Source organism: Mytilus edulis, chromosome 7 (genome assembly GCF_963676685.1).
Source record: "Mytilus edulis chromosome 7, xbMytEdul2.2, whole genome shotgun sequence".
Lineage (NCBI taxonomy): Eukaryota > Metazoa > Mollusca > Bivalvia > Mytilida > Mytilidae > Mytilus > Mytilus edulis.
In genome coordinates, this window is record NC_092350.1 from 21232219 (window position 1) to 21256849 (window position 24631).

A 24631-nucleotide genomic window follows, 5' to 3' on the forward strand; every position below is an offset into this window, starting at 1 on the left:
CCTCTATGTATCTACTTACTATTTAGGGAAAATATAGTCGTGACAATGAAAACAATACTGCAAGACATTTCATCCTGATAACAAAAAAAACTATTATAAATTTGAACCCATGGATACTTGTCCATGCGGAAACAAATTTATAGTAACGAATGTACATAAAAATAACTTTTAATGTGGTTTGTATAGTACAATAACCACATGATAGCATATTTACTTTGTGAGTAATTTCTAAGTATTAACAGATAAAGGATTGCACTGTTTTTTTTAATAAGATATATTGTCATTGAATACCCCATAAATCAAAAGTATTTTGTTAAAAGTTTTGTTGACAGCGATATAAGAGTTGACACAAATGACCACAGGAGAAGAGCCGTTAAGGCAACGATTCTTTGGAATTTTTCTTTTTTTTTCTTTTTTTTTCAGTTCCATTTTTCTCATTCAAAAGACAAAGACTTTCAAATGTTGACCTTCAAATTGTTCTTCACTGCTCACGGTACCATAGTTTCAATATTCCCATTTCTTTCCAGTTTACAATAAGCACACGTCGATCTATGCCATAGTTAAAACATAGGTCAATTCCAATGTTGTCGATTATAGTGAAGTTTGTCATTCTCATAAGTGATTTGGCAATTCGGCTTCCCTTGGTGTAAGTATTGTGTTGTTTTTCAAATCTTTGTTAGAAATTCCAAGATTTACGACCCAGAACGATGTTCTACAATTTGATTCAGCCATCATCTGGATAAACAAATTACATTATTCATTTCAACAGTTGTAGCATCTAGTAGACACTCTCAAAACGTTTATCATCAAGTTAATTCTAAAAATCAAATAAGACTGTATTTTAGATATTAAAAATCAGATTAGATATATTCAAACATTTAAACATCAAATTATACCATATGTTAAATCTGAATCGTAGAAAAAATATGTAGAGAATGTGTCATTGCCATAGAAAAATTAAAACAGACGTTTAGACAGTTGGGTTGTATAAAAACCAAAAGAATAAAGTAAAGCAAAGCTATTAACAATATTATTTTAAATTTTCGCCCTGTTATGTTAAATCACAATCTTAAAGGATGACATATGTATTGGATAAATGCGTGCCACTTATTCCATAAATTATATAGAAGTGGACATGCATTGCAGCATGCTAGAAAAATTACCCATTTTTGGGGATATAAGTTTCTTTTTGTCAGGAAAACACTTCTCGAAATTCGTAATATAGATATAAAGCATTAAACGAACTAAGCACACATATTTTAAACCGATTCATTCTGTATATACATGTTCTAAGTCAGGAGCCTATACATCAGTAATTGTCGTTGGTTACTATCTGTTACAACTGTTTTTGTTTATTGTTTTGACATAAATCACGCCGATATCTTTATCGTTTTTCGTTAGAATTGTTAAACATTTTGTCATTGTCAAGGCCTTTGATAGATGACAATACTGTGTTGTTCTAATTTTTGAAGGCCGTTTGATGACCTACAGTTTTTCTAAAGACATTGCCTATGTTCAGAGAGCAAAGAGGAAATAATAAAACATTAAATAATGAATCTGTTTGACTCATGTATAATGCATCGCATAGCAATTGATAATTTTATCAGGTAATTGATATAAGTTAAAATAAGTTTATAAGACCCAGATACATTTTGATTAGACTCGTGACTAGCACCATGTAGATTTCCTGATGTATGTTCTCTTCATAATGTATGGACATTGTGATGCATAGTTATATTTAAAAGGGAAACATTAAGACGATGCAGTAATTAAAATGCTTATCTTTAACAGTAATGGTCATAAGTTTTAACACCAAAGAACGTTTATAAATGATGACAACATGAATACAAAATACATACAATTATAGAATGTATATGAGATGTCATGCCTTTGTGCACTGTTTTTTCATCCCCAATATTTACGAGTATGACTTGTATACGACCGTTTGACATCTTAAAGAGTTTTTAAATATGATTCTTTTGTTTTGGTATTCGATTGTTTGTCGTATTTGCGTGAGCACCATATACAATTTAAGATGTACGATACTACCAACAAGCAACGAAGGGAAAATTGGCAGTTCGGAGCATTATCTGTTAGTTTTCAATGATAGTGTAGGAGTTGTCATGTGAAAGAGATATATTCACACCAAGAAAAAGTGTATGGATTACTGATATGAGATGTATGAACAAAGTGAGAGTCAAAGTTATTCACATCAATACAAAATTGATTGTCGAATCTGAATAGCATCTGTTCATTATCTTCCTAAGGAATGAATATGCATTTAAATAGGCACTGTTGGCGCCATAGTATTCAGATTGCTGTAGTAGTTGTCGAAATTGATATGAATATCGTCAAAGCCAATGTTTATCGTTTATGGTAAACAATTATTCATGTTGGCTTTTACGGGTTGATCGTGTTTACTATTTTTTTTATTGATCATGTTAACCTATCTGATTCATCTTGTTCTCTACGTCTATTGACTGCAATTGGACATTAATTTCATCCATACCCAACAGGCAGTTACCTGAAAGAGAGAGGCAAAAGATACCAAAGGGACATTCGAACTTATAATAGCAAATACACGCCATGACAAAAAAGAAAAAAAGAAGATACCAAAAGACTAACAACAGTATACAAAACACAACACGAAAGACCGAACAACACGTACCCTACATAAAACTGGGGTGATCTCAGATGCTCCAGAAGGGATATCATGTTCTACTTGGGAACCTATTATTGCCTCATAGAAGATTAAACCGGTTATTAATCTAATTTACATGTCGTATTCGGGAAAAAGGGAGACAGGACTGTGGTAACGACTATTAGAACATAACCGTTGTCATCTGTGAATCAATCATTTGAAGTTAAAATCCCATTAGCCAGATCAAAGAGCAAACCTGTTTTTGCTTTTTAATATGACTTATATTACTATCAATAGGAAGTACTTTATAAACCAATGACTCAATAGCTACTAGTACTTATGAAAAGGCAATACCATATTATAAACACTGTCCACTTGGAAGTGGTATTTACAGAAAAATTGAACAAATCCGGACTTCCAACGGACAACGGAAAAATACTAAAGTAAATGGAAGAGAATACTTAAATAAACTTATTCTATATACTGGGCATACAATTTAGATCGCATGACGCTCGTTTCATCTACAAAAGACTCATAAATGACGCTAGAATAATTTTGTTCTAAGAATGCCAAAACATATGACTTTTTCATGAGTTTATTGTTTAACCTTAAATATTTTAAAACTAGCTATAAGGTAAACATTCCCTAAGGGAATGAAACCGACCATAAATACAAATAATTAAACTTTATAAACTACATTTATAGTTTTAATTAAAGTGTGTAATGAATACTAACACGAACAAAAAACTATCATGTTTTAAATAATCATTATACCATTCCTTAAAAAGAGATAGTGTTTATATGGCTTGATCAAAAAGTGAAATAAAAAGAAAAAAAAACACGAACTCCGAGGACAATTCCCTTAACAAATGGCAAATCAAAAAGCTCAAACACATCAAACGAATGGATAACAAATATCCATTCATGAATTGGTACAGGCATTTTTTTATATAGCAAATGGCGGATGTAACCTGGTTTTATAGCTCGCTAAACCTCTCACTAGTTTAACAGTCGCATACCATACCATTATATTGGCAAGGATGTGTGAACAAACCAAAAAGACATCAGCTTAATCTGAAATAATTTATTTTGTGAAGTTACAGTAAACACAACTTTTGCCGACTCTACAAATGTTTGGCCATTAATATTCTTCAATTTCGTTCTTTATTAGGCTTGTTTTACTTTTTAAATTTGAGTTGCACTCTGACTTACAAAATTTTAATCCTGGTATTATATATGATGAGTTTGTAACAATTCAATTGACGCCAGTACTAATGTTTTTGTAATTATATGCTTCATTCAGACCCTATCCGAATTTCTAATTGTAATTGTATGTGTTCACATATCAGAACAGGTTAACATGAGAACATATCGATAGTCACATAAAAAAATAACATATGCTTTGAAAATGAACCAATATGCCAAATACTTGGCGTGAATAATGATGATTGAGTAAAAGAAAGGTCACTTCAGGTAAAAAAAACAATCTTCATATAAGAGATGCAGTCAAGCTACCTGGATTTATCGTCAATTTCCAAATGTAAAATGCCCATTTTAAACAATAAGAAAACAGAAATAATAATAAAAAAAAACAATAAATATTTCAACAATATCAATATAGATGTGTTGAACTCAAAACTTAACTTACCGCAAATCATGATTATGTTTAAAAAATGAAGGTTAATCCTAATATCTATTTCTTAAGGATAAAAAACCCCGTTATTTCTAGTCAATTATATTGTAAGAAATGACAATTTCACAATAGAGAAAAGATCTTGATATGAACTGTTTGTCACGTATACCACTTACTTAGGTGAAGGTGACAGATTTTCTATACATTGCTGTTAAGTTACAAAATTTCATGAGAAATCAATGCTTGCTGAAATAACCATATATGGAAATGTACAAATAAAAGATAAAGATATGTACAAGATGGAACCTCTATTTTGACAGACTACAATAAATATACTGTAGTGATCGCTTCTTAGATCATATGCTTACTTTAAGTTGAAAACCTTAGGGTTAAGTTGGGAAAATGAAGCAAGTTCATCTGTTCTCTACGGCCAAGGAGTAAAACTCATGCTGATATGAATCTACTTTGCTGTGTGGAATGCATAAAGTAGCATGTGCTTCCGAAATGGAGTGTTAAATCTGACGTTCATTGTTTGGTTAGTGCCCCATCCTCTGCCTGTAAACGAACATGTCCAATATCTCTTCAAGAGATTCGCGAAAAGCAAACACTCGATCTCCTATGGTAACATTTTGTATGCTTGTCTTTCACTGTTAGTGAGTGTCTTTAGAGTGTTTATATGTCATTTTGTTTTTCTTTGTTGATTTAGTTGTTTGCTTTAATAGTGATTTAAGATTATAACAATGGTGACTGATGTACCCCCAATTTTGTACTTTGTTTTACCTATTTTGTAGAAGATGTGATATGAGTGCCAATGAGACAACCTACATCCAAGTTACTATTTGTTAAAGTAAAACGTTATGTGTTTGTTTTGCTAACACATTTTTGTCAATATAATTGAAATTTACGCGACTATCATTTACAATTCGAGGTTCATTTAGCTGTAAAACCAGATTTAATCCTTCATTTTCTACACAAGGAAGTGACTGTAACAAGTTAGGAATGTGATAAATGTTGTCCATTCGTTTGATGTGTTTGACCTTTATTTTTGCAATTTTCTAATGGACTTAATTGTCCTTGGAGTTCAAATGTCATTTTATTTAATGTAAGAATGATCGGCCACAGGACCATATATCCTAATGAAATCAAGAATCTAAGGAGACTTTCCGTTTTGAATTTAACTTGGTGTTTAGTGTTTTTGTTATTTTACTTTTATGCTCTTTTCCTTAACAAGTTGCGGTTCAATTTCCCTTCCTTCATCTTGATCGACCTACTTTGCAAATGATTTTAGCATTAATGTGTTCTAGTCCTGAATTTACATGATCTATTTGTTACATGATATACAGTACAGAAATCAATGGACAAAACACATGAACCCCAGAATCACTAGACAACTCTGGTTGTCAAACGATACACATCCGCCGGTGTTAATTTTGATATCTCTTAGCCCTTCGGAGTTCCAGATTACTTTGTATTAATCTGAATTAACATAATTTGTATTAACATGAATTTAAACATAACAAGTTTCAAGATAACGAGAAATGTTACAATTGCCAATGAGAAAACCATCCATTAGAGTCAATAATATGACTAGGTTATAAGGAGTCATATTGCTCAATTAATCAAAGCAATACTACAAAGACTGAGCGACGACTGGATAATGCGCTAATTTTCTACGAGTCACTTAACTAACCTATATGTAAAGATCTGATTGTATTAACCAAAACAGATTGAAAGTATAGGACTATTAAAAACAATTGACCCTGATACTGAAATGAATTCACCCTATGTATGGCTCATATAATACGTGACTAACTGATTACACAAGCGTGACAATAGTGTTCATATCAGGGATGTCAATGATACAAATATGTTTTTAGAGTATATGATTATCATTTTTTGAAGCATTTTCTGGCTTTAATTTTGTTGAACTTTGTATGCATGAAAATAATAGACGGCAATCAAAAGAGAGGCGAAAGATACCAGAGGGACATTCAAATAAACTTATCATAGATACCAAGATTAAATTTTGTATTGAAGCCAGACGCGCGTTTCGTCTACAAAAGACTCATCAGTGACCTCGAATCAAAAAAGTGTAAAAAAGGCCAAATAAAGTACGAAGTTGAAAAGCATTGAGGACCAAAATTCCTAAAAGTTTTGCCAAATACAGCTTAGGTTATCTATTCAAACTCAAAGATCGCAAATAAAAGAGGGACGAAAAATACCAGAGGGACAGTCAAACTCGTAAATCGAAAATAAACTGACAACGCCATGGCCAAAAATGAAAAGACAAACAGACAAACAATAGTACACATGACACAATATAGAAAACTGAAGAATAAGCAACACGAACCCCACCAAAAACTAGGGGTGATTTCAGGTGCTCCGGAAGGGTAAGCAGATTCTGCTCCACAGGTGGCACCTGTCATGTTGCTCATGTTATAACAAATCCGGTAAATAGCCTAATTCGTTAGGTCAAATTCATGAAAGCGAAGGGGATTGTAGTTACGACGTTAGGAACATATCCGATATCATCTGTGAAACGGTTATTCCATAACGGTCAACCAATTCGTGATGGCGTCTGTAAAATTTACGAAGGGCTGATTTCAACTTCACATTTGGAACTTTTGGTTTACTGTGGATATACATGTGGCATCCGTCGTGTTGCTCATGTTAAACCCGATAAATAGTCTTATTCGGTAGGTCATATTCGTGAAAAGGGAACTCGATTGTAATAACGATATAAGGAATATATCCAATATCATATGTGAAACGGATTTTCCGTAATGTCAACCAACTGATAGCGTCCGAAAAAATATCGAAGGGATGAATTCAACTTCACTATTTGGAAATCTTGGTTTAATAGCTTCCTTGTGAGTAGCAACCCTCTATCAAGAAAATCATGATCTAGATACAAGCCCGGGAATATGAGGCAGACTTAACTGTATCCATTATCTCTTGTTCGATGGGATAGATGCGTTCAACATAGTCACCAACTTTTAAATTATTTAGTGAGAAAATATCAACTAGTATATAAAGATATATAGAGAGTAAAGTTAAAGGATATTGCTTACTTTTTTCTTTGTATGCTTGAATAAAGTCAGCCTATAGAAAATTTGAAATTCGTTGAACATTTAAATTTGTGGTTCACTTGTACCCAAGAAACCCACGAACATTGGTATCCAACGAATAATAGTGAATCCACAGTACATACATGTCGATGAATGAAAGTAAATACGACTCGAGCATAACTAATGTTTCGGTTAATACATAGTATTACTATGCATTAGTCAGTTTATTTATATCACGATCAACTCAACATAAGTAAATATTATGTGTTTTTGTTGTTATGATTGTGGTATATGTTGGGAGTGCATAAGTTGTGTTCACTTGTTTGTTTTTGTTTATTTTCTATTACTCCTATGGCTCGTTTACTCCTTAGACTCTTCTTCTTTGGGGTTTCTTTCATATAGATACTTAATGAAATGGCCTTCGGTTATGTCAAACTGTAAGTTGAAAGCTTTCAATCTCATTCACCTTCCCCTCCCCCACCCCCGAATTCAGAATTGTAAGACACATCACAACTGAATGTAAGATTAAAAGGTAATTTCAATCGAGACGAAAATAAGTAGACTTTTTATATTGATGTTTCATACTGTCTACAACTATAATTTAGTTTCCGTAAAATATGTCCCCCCACATTTCAACAAAAACATAAACCAAAGAGGTCGAAACCCAATACAATTATTTCAATTTTCATATGAACTGCACTGAGCAAATGGGTAACATTACTGAGACGATGCATCGCAATCAACAGTTTTATACAAATATAGGGCTATGAATATTATAGTGTCAATGTTAATATTATTCATGATACATTATCAAAGGACATTAAAAAAAATGACACTATTGAAGTTTTTCTTTTCGTGACATCCTCTACTATTTATTTCCTTGCTGAGAATTTTATATATCGGCATTGGTAATGAATGTTTTGATTGTATTTATATTTATGTTATCTATTTTACAGGTATGATAAGAGTTAGCGAGTTCTTTTACTAATTAGTATTGCATCATCCCTTCAGGAGCACATTAGATCATCTTTAGTTTTTGATGGAGCTTTTGTTGCTTAGTGTATTTTTCATCGTGTTTTGTAGACTGTTGTTTGTCTTTTGATCATTTTTTCGTTCACATGCCCTGGTTTTGTCAGGTTGTTTTCGACTTACGAGTTTGAATATTCCTTTTGGTAGCTTTAAAAAAAATTCAAACAAACAGCAACATAACTTGCTTAAATCCAAAACATTGTCCACACATGCTTGTCCAAAATATGGAGCTCGTCAGTGGTTGTCGTTTATCATTTTTTAATGTTTTTGCCATTATGATACTGTATGCCGACCTTCAATTTACATATATTTTGTTTTTGAATGGGCGTCTTATTGGTGTATTTCCTACATCTCCTTATTATCATATAAAAAAAATAAGAGAAAAAGATAAAAAATGTTTCAAATCAAGTCTAGAATAACCTGATGCATCTTTCTTTAGACACAACTCTTCTTTGCATTAGAACAACGTCTCATTCTTACTTAAAAAGATATACTCGACTTGTTTCATATTGAATTTGAGCCGTTTACAGAATTGGGCACTTCAGTATATTCAACTTACTTGCATGTTACAACAGTTCCTATATGTATTTCAGATTTATCATGAAAGCAATTCAAAAGTCATAAAAACTGCTTTATTCTGACTTCTGACACGGCAATTAATATATTTGTTTTACTTAAACAATACAGTCTATTTTTTTGCTAATTCAAAATATAAGAATGCAGTATTTTACAAAACATTATAACTTAATTGATGTTACATTAACATTTGTTGAAATGTATTAAGATTGATGCCTTGCTGAAAATTCATAGATTTAATTACAATGAAAGATTACGTTTAAAGAAACACCTGCAACTACGTTTGTTGACGCTTTTATATCGAAAATATAAACAACTATTGGTTCACTTTACAAACTAAATCCTTCAGTAGTTTATAATATACAATCTTACAAATGCTGGACAAACACAGGAACAAAATTGTCAGAATAAGGTTTTTGGAAAAAATCTTTGGTTATACTCTCTCTGAGAGTAGAATCATAATGTTCAATATGCATCCAATAGTGGAAATAAACTTGCCAAGAAAATAAAAGTACGAGTGTATGCAAAATTAATTGTATGTTTAATACTTATTGTAATCTTATTGAATTAATTCATTACAAATGTATTTAGAATAAAGCAACACTTGATAAATTTCTTGCGTCCGATTGACGAGATATATATCAACCTCGGTAAACTACTGTCGCCTTATTTTATGATGTGTTAAAAGATAACACTACGTGAAAAACAAATCCGCTAGAAAAGGTTAATGGGACTCTAGGAGGATATATTTTGGTCACACGGTAACACATATAACAACAGGTCACAAGATTCCTACTAAAGCAAAGGAAGCGTGTTTAATTAGTTATCAAATGTACCAGGCTTATAATTTAAATCGCCAGACGCTCGTTTCGTCTACATAAGACTCATCAGTGACGCTCAGATCAAAATATTTAAAAAACCAAAACAATTGCTAAGTTAAAGAGCATTATAGACCCAAAATTTACAAAAAATGTGCCTAATACGGCTAAGGTAATCTCTGCCTGGGATAAGAAAATCCTTAGTTTTTCGAATAATTCATACTTTTGCAGTAAATTTATGAAAATAACCATACAATTGATGTTCATGTAAACACCGAAGTGCTGCCTACCGGGCTTGTGATACCCTTGGGGACGAAACGTCCATCAGCAGTGGCATCGACCCTGCGATTTAAAAAGTTACCAAAGGTACCAGGCTTATGATTTAATAATTTGGCCATTGTTGAGCTATCTGAACACAAACATAACACAAACACGAACATCGTTCTTGAAAACTTAACCCAGAAAATCTTACAAAACCTAACGTGACATTGAACACCTTCCTTAATGACAACCAAAAAAGTGTAACACTTGTTTCAACATCAATATGCGGTAATTTAATTTAAAATCAAATATTTGATGACTTGTTAATGTTAACAATATTTACATGGAGTCCACAATAATTTGTAACCAAAGTATTGGGGGTTTTAATTGATTTTTTAAGGTTCTGAATTAGGTAAAAAGATGAAACATCCTTATAGTACACAATGTTAAAAAAACAAACTAACGTTTATAATAATCATTTCCACCAATTTGTACTAGAAATTAATTAAACCTGATTTTCTGCCAAAAGGAAATGAAACCTACATAAGTGACTTTGCCTATAAACAAAATGAAATGGGCGTATAGTTGTCAATAGGTGATGTTGTTGATACAAATATCTACTAGAAATTATTTCAATATTCTAAAATATCTAACCTGAACACATTTATCACAAGTTTTAATCATAGATATAACAAATGGGAAAAGAGAACAATGAAAAAAACCCTATTGTAAATTGTAAATACTCTACGACCAACATACATATGTTATATGCTTCATTTGTTAACCTCGAGTCTTTTAAAACTTGATATTTAAGGTATGCGGTTTGAATATTGCAATATGTCGTACGTTGACTTCTATCATCATTGTCATTTAGTATATAGAGCATAGTTTGTTTCCCCATCTTTAATCCTCGTTGTTTATTGCTTTATTATCTTATAGTTTGTCGTTATTAACTTTTTAACATTAATTCAATAATTTATCAAATCATTTATATGATAATGCTTATTTAAGATACTAACATTCAAATTTCAGTTTCACATTATTTTAATTGACGATTGTTAGACAGTAAGCACTGTATATAATTATTAGAAATAGTTAAGTCTGTCATATCTTGACTTACATCTAGAAATTGACAATGAAGGTCGGTTGGAAACAAAAAATTATCAAAAAACAGATTATATCAGCTTTCCAAGTGTGAATTTTACATTTCTGTGTACAAACATTCTAGCGGCGCCTGCATACATAGTAAACATCTCCAAATTGATACGATGTTACCGAACTTGTTTTTCCTATCATGATTTCCTTGATAGAGGGTTGCTGCTCACAAGGAAGCTATTAAACCAAGAGTTATTTGTGACTAATTAGATGGCGGTTATCAAGTGAAAAAGAAACTATGTAAAGTACTCTGCATAACAACATAAATATTCAAGAGAGCATTGTTAAAGAGCTTATTTCATAAACGAAGTCCATTTCAAACGAACGTTCAGTTGAGCAGAAACGAAAATGTTCTTTTGGCATGTGTTAAAGCTTAGAAAGAGAACAGTTGGTAGCAAAACTGAAATTTTACTCCAAATTAGCACAGTTAACTGGAGGTAGATTTAGGGTACGTGTCAATGAGAAAACTACCAAACGAAATGAACACTTAAAAAGTAAAACAATAAAAATACTGAACAGCGAGAAAAATTCAAAATGAAAAGTCCGTAATCAAAAATCAAAAGCTAAAACACATGAAACGAATGGATAACAACTGCCATATTCTTGACTTGGTACAGACATTTTTTTTATGTAGAAAATGGTGGATTGAACCTGGTGCAATAGCTAGCTAAACCTCTCACTTGTATGAAATTCACATTAATAGACATCTTCAAGTCAAATACAGTTCAAGACAATATGTACGTATCTATTCAATATTTTCATTATTTTATACAATATAAATTCATTCTCTATTATGAAATGAATGTAACACTTAATAATATGTTGCCTTCTTTGCCTTTGTGTTGCCTGTTTTTTCATTTACTGTAACTAATTTCCAGATAATACGACAAAAAAAACCCACACAAACAAATTTAGTATGGCTTCTGTTTTTTAAACTACAAGTTGAAAAAACATTATACTTAAGAGTTTACCCAATACTTTTGAGAAACAAATATGCTGAAAAGCATTCAAAGCTAAATAAATGTGATCTTCTGATTTTAAAAGATAGATTAATTAGTGTAAACGTATAGTAACTGGATACTAAAATCAGAGAAAATGATGTTGCATATAGAGGTTCTACAATGTCACATGACCCCCAAAATTGCTAAATTTCGGGTTTCATGTCTTATAATTCGTACTTTATCCGCTTTTAACTTTTTTGTTTGACCGTCACTGACTAGCCTTTGGTACATAATGTTATGCGCGGTTTTTATGATGATGAATTGATTCTAATATTAATTAAAAGAGTAACAGAACATTAAATCAAATGACCCTATAATTCTAATATACACTGTAAAATGTTTAAGTGTCACATTCTAGTGCAGTTTTTATTATAACGGTAAATCATCCATCAACGTGGACAAAATAGAATAATTCATGAAAGACAAATTTACACATCATTTTGGAACTTTGTTACTTGACTAACAACTCTACATAAACTGCGTAATACAAACTCTTTCTTATTTGATATTTTTTACGACTTATGAATAAAAAGAATGTCTAGATATTACAAACAAACCGGGAACAGGGTACTGACTGGCTTGTTTACGGAAATAATTTATAAGTTTGACCTTCACTGCTAACAGCATGACGTACATATTTGTGTCAACGCTGGATAAACAAAATAAATCAGTATATTTCACGAGAGACTTTAACAGTCTTCTGTTTTGTTTACGTACGTGATTGAGGTTCTTCACCATGTGTCATGCTCTCTATGCTAACTTCGTAAATGGCTTCTTCGATTTAACAAATACATTCATATTCATGTTGTTGGTGACCTTCTGCTGTTGTCTGTTCTATAGTCGGGTTGTTGTCTCTTTGACACATTCTCCATTTCCATTCTCAATTTTATCTATCATGAAGAAAAAACCTTAAAGAAGTTTACATATTCAATAAATGCAACAGTAGTATACCGCTGTTGGAAATTCATAAATCGATAAAGAAAAAACAAATCCGGGTTACAAACTAAAACTGAGGAAACGCATCAAATATAAGAGAACTACGACACAACAGAAACACAACATTAAAATGTAACATACAGAAACGAACTATAATATAAAAATTACTTAAAGTATTGAAAAACATAAATGTTACATTAAAGGGAAATCACACTATTGTTTGTACGCATCGCTCTCGGCGCCGCTATAGTGTCATGACTGTATTATGACGTCGCCGTTTTTGAGTCCGTCGTAAAGGTTGCTAATTTATAAAATAGCGAGCCGCTCAAAGGGACGTTCCACTAAAGCAGGAAAATGATAATGAACATATCATGTTTTTTACAACTGTTATAATTAAATTAAAAATACGTGTCCATAAGGAAGGGTCTGATTGTTACGGAATACAGAATAATGGGTAAATACTGCAGAATAAAAGGCAAAAAAAAAAGAAGAACAGATTAGAGAATGATGAGGTGCTAAAATATAAAGAATAAAAAATATTGGTAACACAAACTAAATATTGATAAATGAATGACCCTCTATCCAGACTATGATAAAAAGAACATATAAATTCAAAACACATAATCATCATGCATAATCAACACTAAGAACGTTGGAAATTCATAGCATATTCAATATAATTTAGTACCCTCTCGAACCATTTTCTCGAAAACAAAGTCGGTGACATATACTGTTTTTCGGCAGCGTATCGTCGCGATGCGGTATGTAGGGTTCAGGGTATCGTACCGCTATTTTTTATAAGAATAAAAAAAGTGGTATCAATTGCCAATGAGACAACTATACATCAGAGACCAAAAGATGTACAAGTAAACAATCACAGATTAGCATTCTGGTAAAACCCATAACACGAAGAAAGGCTCCATGATTCATGAACAAAGTAAAGAAATTCAATATAGAAACCCATCGTTTTGATTTATTTACAAAAACTCCTAACACAAAAAGGCAAATATGATATAAACCAACACTACAACCATTGTAGCCTTTATATTGGGAGATATTCTGGAAATAATTGTGCAAATTGCGATACAAACATGAAATGTTTGATCATCATTTGGACAATTCCCACGATTTTGCTTGCTAATATCTTCCACTATTACACCATTTGACTGTTCCTGTTCATTTTATAAAATCCGGAGATTAAATGAAAGACTTTGGTAAAAACTTTTGTTATTATACAAATGACGCACGACTAAACATCTTAGATGAAACAAATTTATTATTAAGAATTTGTCAGAATAAACTACATACATAGTGCAACTTGTGACAAAATCTAGAAACAGCATTTTGTATATCCTAGATTCTTGATACATGTATATGGTCCTGTTGTTGATTATTCTTACATTGAAAATAGATGCTGAACTTCAAGGAAATTCAAAACTTAAAGCCATTAGTTTAATGGCAAAAATGAAAAGATCAAACACATCAAACATACACAGTTATATTCAAGACTTTGTGCAGACATTTCCTGTCGTAGAAAGTAATATTAATGGTTTAAACCTATTTTAATATCAAATGCTACATTCAATGTATCTTAGTTCCGCAAATGAATGAAGCTTTCATTGGAACAGTATATCCAAAAATAAATGAGCTAAAACGGTAGATTTGTGATGGAGAAATTAGTATATACTATAAAAGGCTGTGTAGTCGTGGTTATAATACTTCTGTTAACCCTGATGCCACGATTACATAATACCACATTTCGCATATGACATTTTTATGAGATGTGGTTAAAAAATATGTTGCAAAGAATTTCATATTTAGGATTAAAAAAAAATAAAGAAATATTCGCGACGATGTCATTAACCGACTTGTTTAACGATTTGATAAATGTTTAGCCTTTGCTTGCAACACATGTATTATATAGCTTTTTGCAAATTAAGCTTTGGTCAGAATTCAACAACTACCATTTGACAATATTCCTTTTTGTTTTGGGTTCTGTTTCTGGGTATTTGTAATGCTTCAAAATTTCTACGTATTTGGTTTCTTAATCAAATAGCCTCACACCGATGATTGATTGCCTTAACACATGTGTCATGCGCCTTGATGCCATATTGTAAATTTCCTCATAAGGCAATATATAAATATATTGATATCGACCTAGATTTCTCAGGTTGATATTTATCTGATAAAGATGACATTGCGTTTCAAGTTATTCCCCTAAAAAATAAAATAAGTTTTAAGGTGTTTTTTAATTGAATAACTCGAGTTGACATCAACCGATATCCTAATCTCACTCATTATGAAACCTATGAATAGCCGTCCAAGCTATCAAGAACAAAAGTCAATGACTGCTGACAAATCCATATAATTAAATTTTGGATGTAACGCGTCTTCTGATTGGCTGACGTTGTTTTGTTATCAGCCCATAGACATAATTTAGTCATGTGACCTTGACGTCATCAACGTTTTCATGATTTTCTTCGTTTTTAAATGGAATTTAGAATTAAATTATAAGAAATGACTGTAATATTTTTTCTGTCTATTCAAAATAACATAAAAAATGTGATGCACACTGTTAAATAACCCGCTACGTTATTTTTTCATAGAAAAAAAAATATTACAGTCATTCCTTAAATAAAAATGAACAAGAAACGTTTTCCTAAGAGTAGATAAGATGTTATAAATAGCACAAAATACTTATATTGCATTAGCCACGTATTCAATTTAACATATTTTTAATTGTAATTATGTCCTCAAATACTAATCATCATTAACTTAGAAAAGGACATTTATGCTTTAGATAATGGTGGCGCATTTAAACTAATTTATTCTACATACACGTATTTGTGTACATAAACCTGTCTTAATTAAACATTAAAAGATAAAAAATAATTTATGAGCTGCTTATGATAAAAAAAAGCACATTTGTGACGTATTGTGCGTACTTTTAAGAATGTATTTCAATTAGGGATATAGCTTAAAATATTCATTTGTTTGATGTTTCTGTACACTTTTCAATTTGCAACTGAGTTACAGTCGGATGAAATATCCTATGCTAGTGCAATATATCTTGATTTATGAAAAAACATGTATTTAGAAACTCGCTGAAGTTGAAATAATCCATTCGAAAATTTAACGAACGCAATCACGAGCTGTTTGACAGTTATGGAAAATCTTTTTCACAGACGACAGATATGCTCCAATCGACGTGATACCAAATTTGATCTACCGAAAAAGACGTGTCCCCAAGTTTTTACTTACTTGAGCAACACAACAGGTGTCACATGTTGAACAGGATCTGCTTATAACATCAGAACACCTGATATAACACAGGGTTTTGTTTGTGTTCGTGCTGCCCAGTCAAATTTTTTTATAAATGTTTGCCGTTTGGTTTTGTGCCAGTTGTTGTCAATTTTTTTTAAATAGATAGATTCTTTGTCATATGTCTTATATTTACAAATCCTTCTATTTCGAAACTTGTGTCGATTTTGTAAAACGAAAAATATAATTCTTGACCATTACTACACATGAAATGAGATATTAATATGCTACAAAAGTACACTTCATGGACAGTACTAGTCGATCAACAATATCGTTATTAGTATCAAATAAGAAGATGTGGTATGATCGCCAATTACACTAGAAACAAAAGTACGATGATGCTAAAAAGCTGTAGGTGATCAAAGGGTATAAAAATGTTACTGTAAAGTATACTATCAAAAGTCCCGCATATAAAATTGCAAAATAATTATATAGCGAAAATTAAAAGATCTAAAAACAGTAAATGGCAATAAATGGAAAACAAGACTTTGATCTAAGGGAGGTGTATCCGTGTATGTAAAGAAAATACGTTCGGAGGACGTGTTTTTCAAAAAATGATCGGCAACTCCACGGGAACCAACTGTGCCCTTCTTTTTTCCAACCTGTTTCTTTCTTCATACGAGGCTGATTTTATGCTTCTTATGTAGAAAGAAAAAAAGTGAGCAGTATCATTAAACAACACTTTCCGCTATATAAATGATATTCTCTCAGTAAATAATTAAAAAATGTGGTGATTATGTTGAACGAATCAATCCTCTTGAACCTATTGAGATAAAGGATACAACAGATACAGGTAAGTATGTCTTATATCTTGACTAACATCTAGAAATTGACAAATAGTGTCGGTTGAAAACAAAACTTACATATTAACTACTGTCGCCTCAACTAACATTACCATTCATAATCCTTAAACATACACATTTTATAAGAATCGCCCCTTTTAACGGCGTTTAATGGACAAATGTCACCTTTTACCCTGCCTGATAATGTTTTTTCCTATTTAATTCAAAAATACACTGAATTAGAACAAAATCGAATGCCAGCATACGTAAAAACAAACTGTAGGTAACAACTGCCATATCCCTGATTTTGATACAGAACATCTTAAGAAAAAATGTGGATTGAACCTGGTTGAATGGCTAGCATATGGCTAGGCAAAAGATATGTTATGATTTTAAAAGGCAAACACAAATTAGTTAACTTAAAAAAGTAATGATAAACTCATTGTCAAATGAGCAAAATATGATCGGAAGACAATGGATGATTTTAAAGATAGAATATCTTAATATTCTTTTAATTGATACAACATATCGTGTCTGTTGTTGACTTGTTGTTATAAAATAAAGGTGTTTAGGGATTCCAACATTTTGTTGTCATACTGAGACTTTTATTTTTTATGAACTAAGTTTTTCTGTTAACAAAAATAAAACGAAAGATACAAAGTTACACATGTCGAATAAGGTAACTCACAAAATTGAAATGTACCGAGCTTGACCAAAACTCAAACATCAGTTTACAAAACACAACATAGAAAACTAAGAATTGAGCAATATGAATCCCACCAAAAACCGGGGATGATCTCATATGTATCGTAACGGTAAGCAAATCATTCACGTGTAGCTCCCGTCGTGTTGCTCGTGTAATCCGTATTTGATTTTAGTCTAATTCGAAAGAACACATGCGTAGTTTCACAATAGGACGGAATTGTGGAAACGACATTAAGAAAATATCAGTCATAATTGGGGAAACAGATATTCCATAACGGTCAAACATGTCGTAATGGGAAACTTTCTAGTTCGATGCATTTGCGTTAAAAACTTTGGTTTTAGTGAACATCATTCGTGCAGTTAGGGTCATCGTCACTTCCGTTCCAATGTTGAGCGAATGGTTGGAAAACTATGATGCTATATTGTACGAATTATTCGGGAAATTGAATTCTCATAATTGACAAACATCACTGCTGTCATTAGGGAATTGTGATTAAGTACCTAAAGAACAAACATTTCTATTTTATCCTCTACAATGACGATCACTTAGACCCCGTTCACACTAGGACATTTTTATCGATTTAAACTAGACCGGTTCACTTTAGATCGGTTAAAGGGCTAATGTGAACGCATTGAATCGATCTTCAATCGGTCTAAACTAAAACACCAAAAGAGGTAGTTTAGTTTGAATCGATCTAAAGTAAACCGATCTTACTTTAGATGTGAACGCAGAGATCGGTTTATACTAGTACGATTGAATCGAAAATAACGTATGCGCATGTAAAGCGGCAAAACTATCTCAGAGGTTAGTTGTTTAACCCATATTTCTCTGTTAAAAGACCTTTAAAACAAACTGGTTAAAATGTTGTCTTCGCCATAGCATAGATTTGCAAAATCTGTGTTTTCTTTTTTATGTTGATTTTTTTCTTTGCAGGAACCGCAGTATTTCCGGCATCGTGTTGTAAATTCGTTGCTACAGTTATTTTTTTCAAAATTAAAGAAAACACTAGTATCAAAATTTTAAATTGTGATTCAAGAGAAACAATAACTTTATCCAATTTTTTTTCCCAAGTGTGTGTATCAGTGTATCAGCACATGAATTTGATAAATCAGTTCTATTTATACACAATGTTTACAGTTTTACGGGCAAAAAGGTTAGATCGATTGCGTTTTTAATTGTAGTGTGAACGCAGTGGTTCATATTAGACCGATAGAAATCGATATGATTAAAGATAATGTGTACGCTAACTGGTTTTATTTAGATCGATTCAAATTAGATCGATAAAAAAAAAGGCTAGTGAGAACCTCGACCAAGGAAATTATGATAGGAAATGAAATATTGTTTTAATGAAGATATTCATACTCCATATGGAGGCGCTGCTGGAATATAGCTATATACAAAATAGATCTCTTGAGGAGTAAAGCTTTGAAAGATAATTTTTAGGGTTATCATGTTGGTTCGTACTTGTTTTGTTTTTCGGACTTTTTCATCTGGGCGTCGCTGGTTGGTCTTGTGTGGACGAAACGCACGTCTGGCGTGTTAAATTTTAAGCCTGGTACCTTTTGTTAGCTATTATTCGTGTGTTTCTCTGTCCTATATATTTTCCCATTTATTTGTATTGTAGTCCTGTCATGTAATGTTATAATTTTAATGTTATAGTTAACATTGCCATAAAAGCAGCTTGACATGCCACGAAACAAGGTTCAACAACCATTTTTCTTTCTAAAAACGTCCTGTACCAAGTCAGGAAAACGGCCATTATTATATTATAGTTATTTCTGTGTGTGTTACATTTTAATGTTGTGTTTCTGTTGTGTCGTAGTTCTCCTCTTATATTTGATGCGTTTCCCTCAGTTTTAGTTTGTAACCCGGATTTGTTTTTTTCTCAATCGATTTATGAATTTCGAACAACGGTATACTACTGTTGCCTTTATTTGCTCCTATGATAATTCTTTTATTCATAATAACTTTAAAATGAAGTGTATTTGGATGAGCTATAGATATAGGAAGATGTGGTATGAGTGCCAATGAGACAACTCTCCATCCAAATATAAAAGTAAATCATTATAGGTCAATGGACGGCCTTCAACACGGAGCCATTGCTCACACCGAACAATAGGCTATAAAGGGCCCCAAAATTACTAGTGTAAAACCATTCAAACGGGAAAACCAACGGTCTAATCTATTTAGAAAACGAAAAACGAGAAACACGTAAAAATTACATAAACAAACGGCAACTACTGTACATCAGATTATATATATTTTAATAAATAAACTCGTTTCTTTTCATACATGTAATACTTCGAAAAGAATGAAACTTAAAATACATGATACTGACACTAGTTTCTTCTACGTTTAAATAAAACAATATTTAAAGGGCATCATCAGCAATAAAAAATATGTCTTTTATATATCTATTTTCGACTACACATAACTAATTGCATTTCTGCCACGTCTATTTATGGTTTAACTTTATCGAAACCCATCAGCACAATACTTAACAAAAACGTTCACACCCACATGTTATTTTAAGGCTATTTTGTCAATTTTATCTAAAAAAATGTCGTTGAAAATAAGCACAAAAAAAATGCACTTCATCATGAGACATGGTAAAATCAAGTTGCAATATAGTTATTTTACTGAAGTATTTAACATAAAAAAAACAACTAGATACAATTCGTCCAAAAGAAGAACGCCATCATAAATTATGTGCAATCTTAATTGGAACCTCAGAAAAATATGAGTAACATTCTTCATGCAAAATTACCATTCATCTCGTTAAAAGAGCTATATTGTTGTATTAAGTATAATTTCTGCAAATTTGAGCTTATCAGAAAAGTAGTAATGCATAGCTGCATTTTATTTTGTCAAATTCAATAGTTGTAGTTGATTTAAGATTTAAGATTCAGACTGCATATTCATTTAACCACTTTAAATATGTTTTACGATCTCGATCATTTGAATATAAGGTTTCATCCTGAGGGGATGACATCAACGTATAATAATATCATTTGTTGGTATCCAGGATTCGATGGTATTTTTTTTTTTTCAATTTGTGTGAAACTAAAAAACTTTAAACGAACCAAGCACTGACACAGTTAGGTTTAAAAAAAACTACTATTAAAATTGTTTCTGTTCTAATTAACTTTGTTGTTTATCTTCAATGTCAGGTCGTACATTAAAGTGACAAAATACCCTTGAAATAACACATGCGTGTGTAAGGTTTTATTTAGTGATACTTTGATTGTCATCCAAGAAAAGAAAACAGACGTTGCAGAAACAAAACTTGTCATTGCTGTCTATATTTCGGTAGGTCAGTGACATTATATAGGACATATTTGTCATTATAAATGACTCTATCGAGTTTCTAAGTGTTTCATTTTTTGATAGAAGATGGAAATTAGCAACCATATAAAGCAATTCATTAAATGTTTAAAACAGCAACATAACAGAATTAGTTATTCAGAAATTGATATATGAAAAAAATAAAATCACAAAAATACTGAACTCCGATGAAAATTCAAAGCGGAAAGTCCTTTATTGCTAAGGTCTTTGGAAACAAAAATAATATATCATAAATAACATTGCAAAAGCGAAAGGTTTTATTTTCATACACTGAGAAGTGATAACATTTGTTTGTGTTATTAAATACAGTCATGATAAGAATGGACTTAAGTTCTTGGTAATCAATCATACAGGTTGTTAGATGTATTTCTACTTTGCATCTATGTGATGAGTTAAGCCATTGTCAACAGATTTTTACAATGCGATGACCGTAAGGCTATTCCAATGTATTGTTGCCAGAGCGATTTTCATTACGTAACTTGACTGGTATGCGATCTATAATCTATAGATAAGCGGACACCATCGAGTGCAAAATAAAATTCCTTTCTTTTTTAAATCCGTACATTAAAATCATTTTCAGATTTAAGATGTAAAATGTTTTCTTTAAGACAAGTTCTTGTGATCATCCACATAAACTTGGGGACATCAGATGTTCAGTAATTCAGTAGTTTGATTATAGTCTGTTCTTATGTTGTACTGTTATATCACTGTCCAAGGTTATGGGAAGGTAAACGCCTTCAAAATAAGTTAACCCCGCCTCATTCTTCATGAGCCTGTCATTCATTTGTTCTCATTTGAATTGTTTCACATTTGTCATTTGTGGATCTATTGTTGTTGATTTCGGTGTCATTGGTCTCTTGTGGAAAGTAGTTTCATTGGCAATCATACCACATCTTTTTATTTTCATATATATGTCTTCGTGTTATTCGAATGAAATCACTTGGCACGAAATATTCGGTACTATCATTCATTTAGATATTTGAAAGACTTGGTAGCTTCTTGTTGTCCGATTTGGGACTAAGGTTCTTGTTGCTCAATTTTTAAATAATTGTAAATTGTGTTGTTGACGGTTGTCTGTCGTTATATATTTTCTTTTTGGTGAACATAGAATTGAGTCGTACGAAGTTAGAAAAAAAGTCGGAAGTTGTCCTTTAACACTTAATCGAGACAACGTTGTTAAATCAATACCCTTTCAATTATGCAAACCGGTGCACATAAATTAAAGGGGACTTAGTGAACGTCAACGAAACACAAAAGCAAACGAGATTAGAAAAGATTAACTGACATTAAACAGACTATTTCGATCGTTTTAAGACTTACAAAAACACAAAATTATCTATATTACAAAACAATAAGACATGACAAAACAAAAATACTATTACGTAAAAAGACAAAAGACGTAGTTCCTGAGAAGGAGGCATGAACACGTGACGAGGTTGCCTAGAATCTCTGCATTCCCGCTTTTAATATCAAAATTATAAATATTGTATTTAATTCAGAGCTACCTTACAATCTTAAACCTATAAAAGTCTACATTATGCAACAAAATATTGTGTGCAGAAATTTTATAATCTGAACAAACTCTTAAAAAAGTAGAAGATATTTTAAACAACAACATATATATAATTGCAAGTAAATCTACATGATATATTTGCTTTTGACTTCATTATTAAGGAATTCAAAATATAGTAACCCGACCTTGATTCGTAAGTCATTAATCTTTGGGAATTCTTCAATATAGGGCAAACAAACAACATTTTAAAAACAAACAAATAAGTCCATAAATCAATCAAAAAGGCAATAAATGTGTCTTAAAAAGTAGACAAATATACACAATACAGGTTTAATTAGTAATTTTGAGCACCTAATAGAATTTTTAATATCTAAGAAAAAAGTCCCCTTATTAAAAAGTTGTAGTTTTAACAAGTTTTCAACCGCAATTGGTACTTAACGTCTGTTTTGTATGCTTTGAATGCCACCCAAAATTGTGTTCTAGTTAAAAATTCATAAAGCATTACACTTATTGAGGTTAAATATATAGAATATTCTGAAAGGCAATATATTTTAACTTTTTTTTTGGCATTAATTTTTACACATATTGATAACCTAATAAAATAATACGTTGTACCAAGATTACATGTAGGATTAACGAAATATAAAAACCAGAGTTTTGAAACACATAACTGTTAAACCCAAAACAGATAATAAAAATCATGCACAATAAAAAAAATAGTGTTAAGTAATAAAAGGTTTAACGACATCGCTTTTCGACAACTAATGTCTCTTTGGTGATGAAACATACCAACACCATAATGTTCAACTAGAATTTTTGTAAACGGTGGTTACTGACAACATTTATTTATTGATTTGAACCGATATAAACAGTCTAACCTGCTTAAGAGACAACCTGTATTAATCAAAAACCGGTGTTAAAAGACCGTCAATTACGTTTCATAAAATTGAACCTGTATTAAAAGACCACCTGTCTTATAAAAGACAACTTTTTTGCTCTCCCTTAAGTGGTCTCTTTAAACAGGTTTGACTGTAACTAATAAATCTACACAATTTTTTATCAAGTAAAACAACATTGACTGTCATGAATGCATTGTCAATTTTATTTTAAGAACATAAACATTTGAACAACCATAGTGTCATACCTATTCATATCGTTTTTGTTTGAAATAAGAAAACAAAATACAATTTATTAATAATGGAAATCATCACAATCATATAGGTTGCACATTCTGTCTATTTTTTTTAACGTTATGGCACCTCTGTCTCTACTGGAAAACGGCAACTGCGTAAAAGATAGATTATATTACGGGTAAAAAAACCCAGAGAAATGTTAACTCAGTGAGACAGTGAAACATCAACACCAAGGAAAGAAAAATAAGCAGTATGAAAGAAAATATCGTCACTTTTGTCATATTTCAAGAAACGATCACTAATAATATGACAAATCTGTATATCGACAGTCTATAACGTTGGATTTAGTAGAGTGATAAGAGCAAGTTAATTCAATTGATATAATTAGAAAAATCATGATTATTTACGAGAAGATGTTTTCTAAATATCTGCAGTTATTGAAAAAATAATATATCTGACAAGAGGTTAGTCGTTGTGATTTTATGAAGTCAAGTCACATTTGATATTTATAACAGAAAAGGAATAACTAGTATATAAGATTAACATAGCTAGCCCACACTTGAATACTAATCACAAGAAGATACATCTTATATTTAGGTCGAACATTGACCTGTTATTGTCACATCTTTGTCCTTCGATCTCTATGGACAGTCCTTATTCTAAAATGTATCTCTTAATGAAAATTGAATCATCAAGAAAACTCAGGCTTATAC

At 31.5% G+C, this 24631-nt stretch overlaps 1 long non-coding RNA gene across 1 annotated transcript; it reads right to left on the reverse strand.

Annotated features, from left to right (window-relative positions):
* Window positions 1-653: 653 nt before the first annotated feature.
* LOC139481016 (uncharacterized) lies at window positions 654-4444 on the reverse strand. The gene is made up of 2 exons (XR_011654549.1): window positions 4290-4444; window positions 654-817 (listed from the first exon to the last, which is right to left on the reverse strand). It is a non-coding gene; the product is annotated as an uncharacterized lncRNA (long non-coding RNA).
* Between the last annotated feature and the right edge of the window lie 20187 nt (window positions 4445-24631).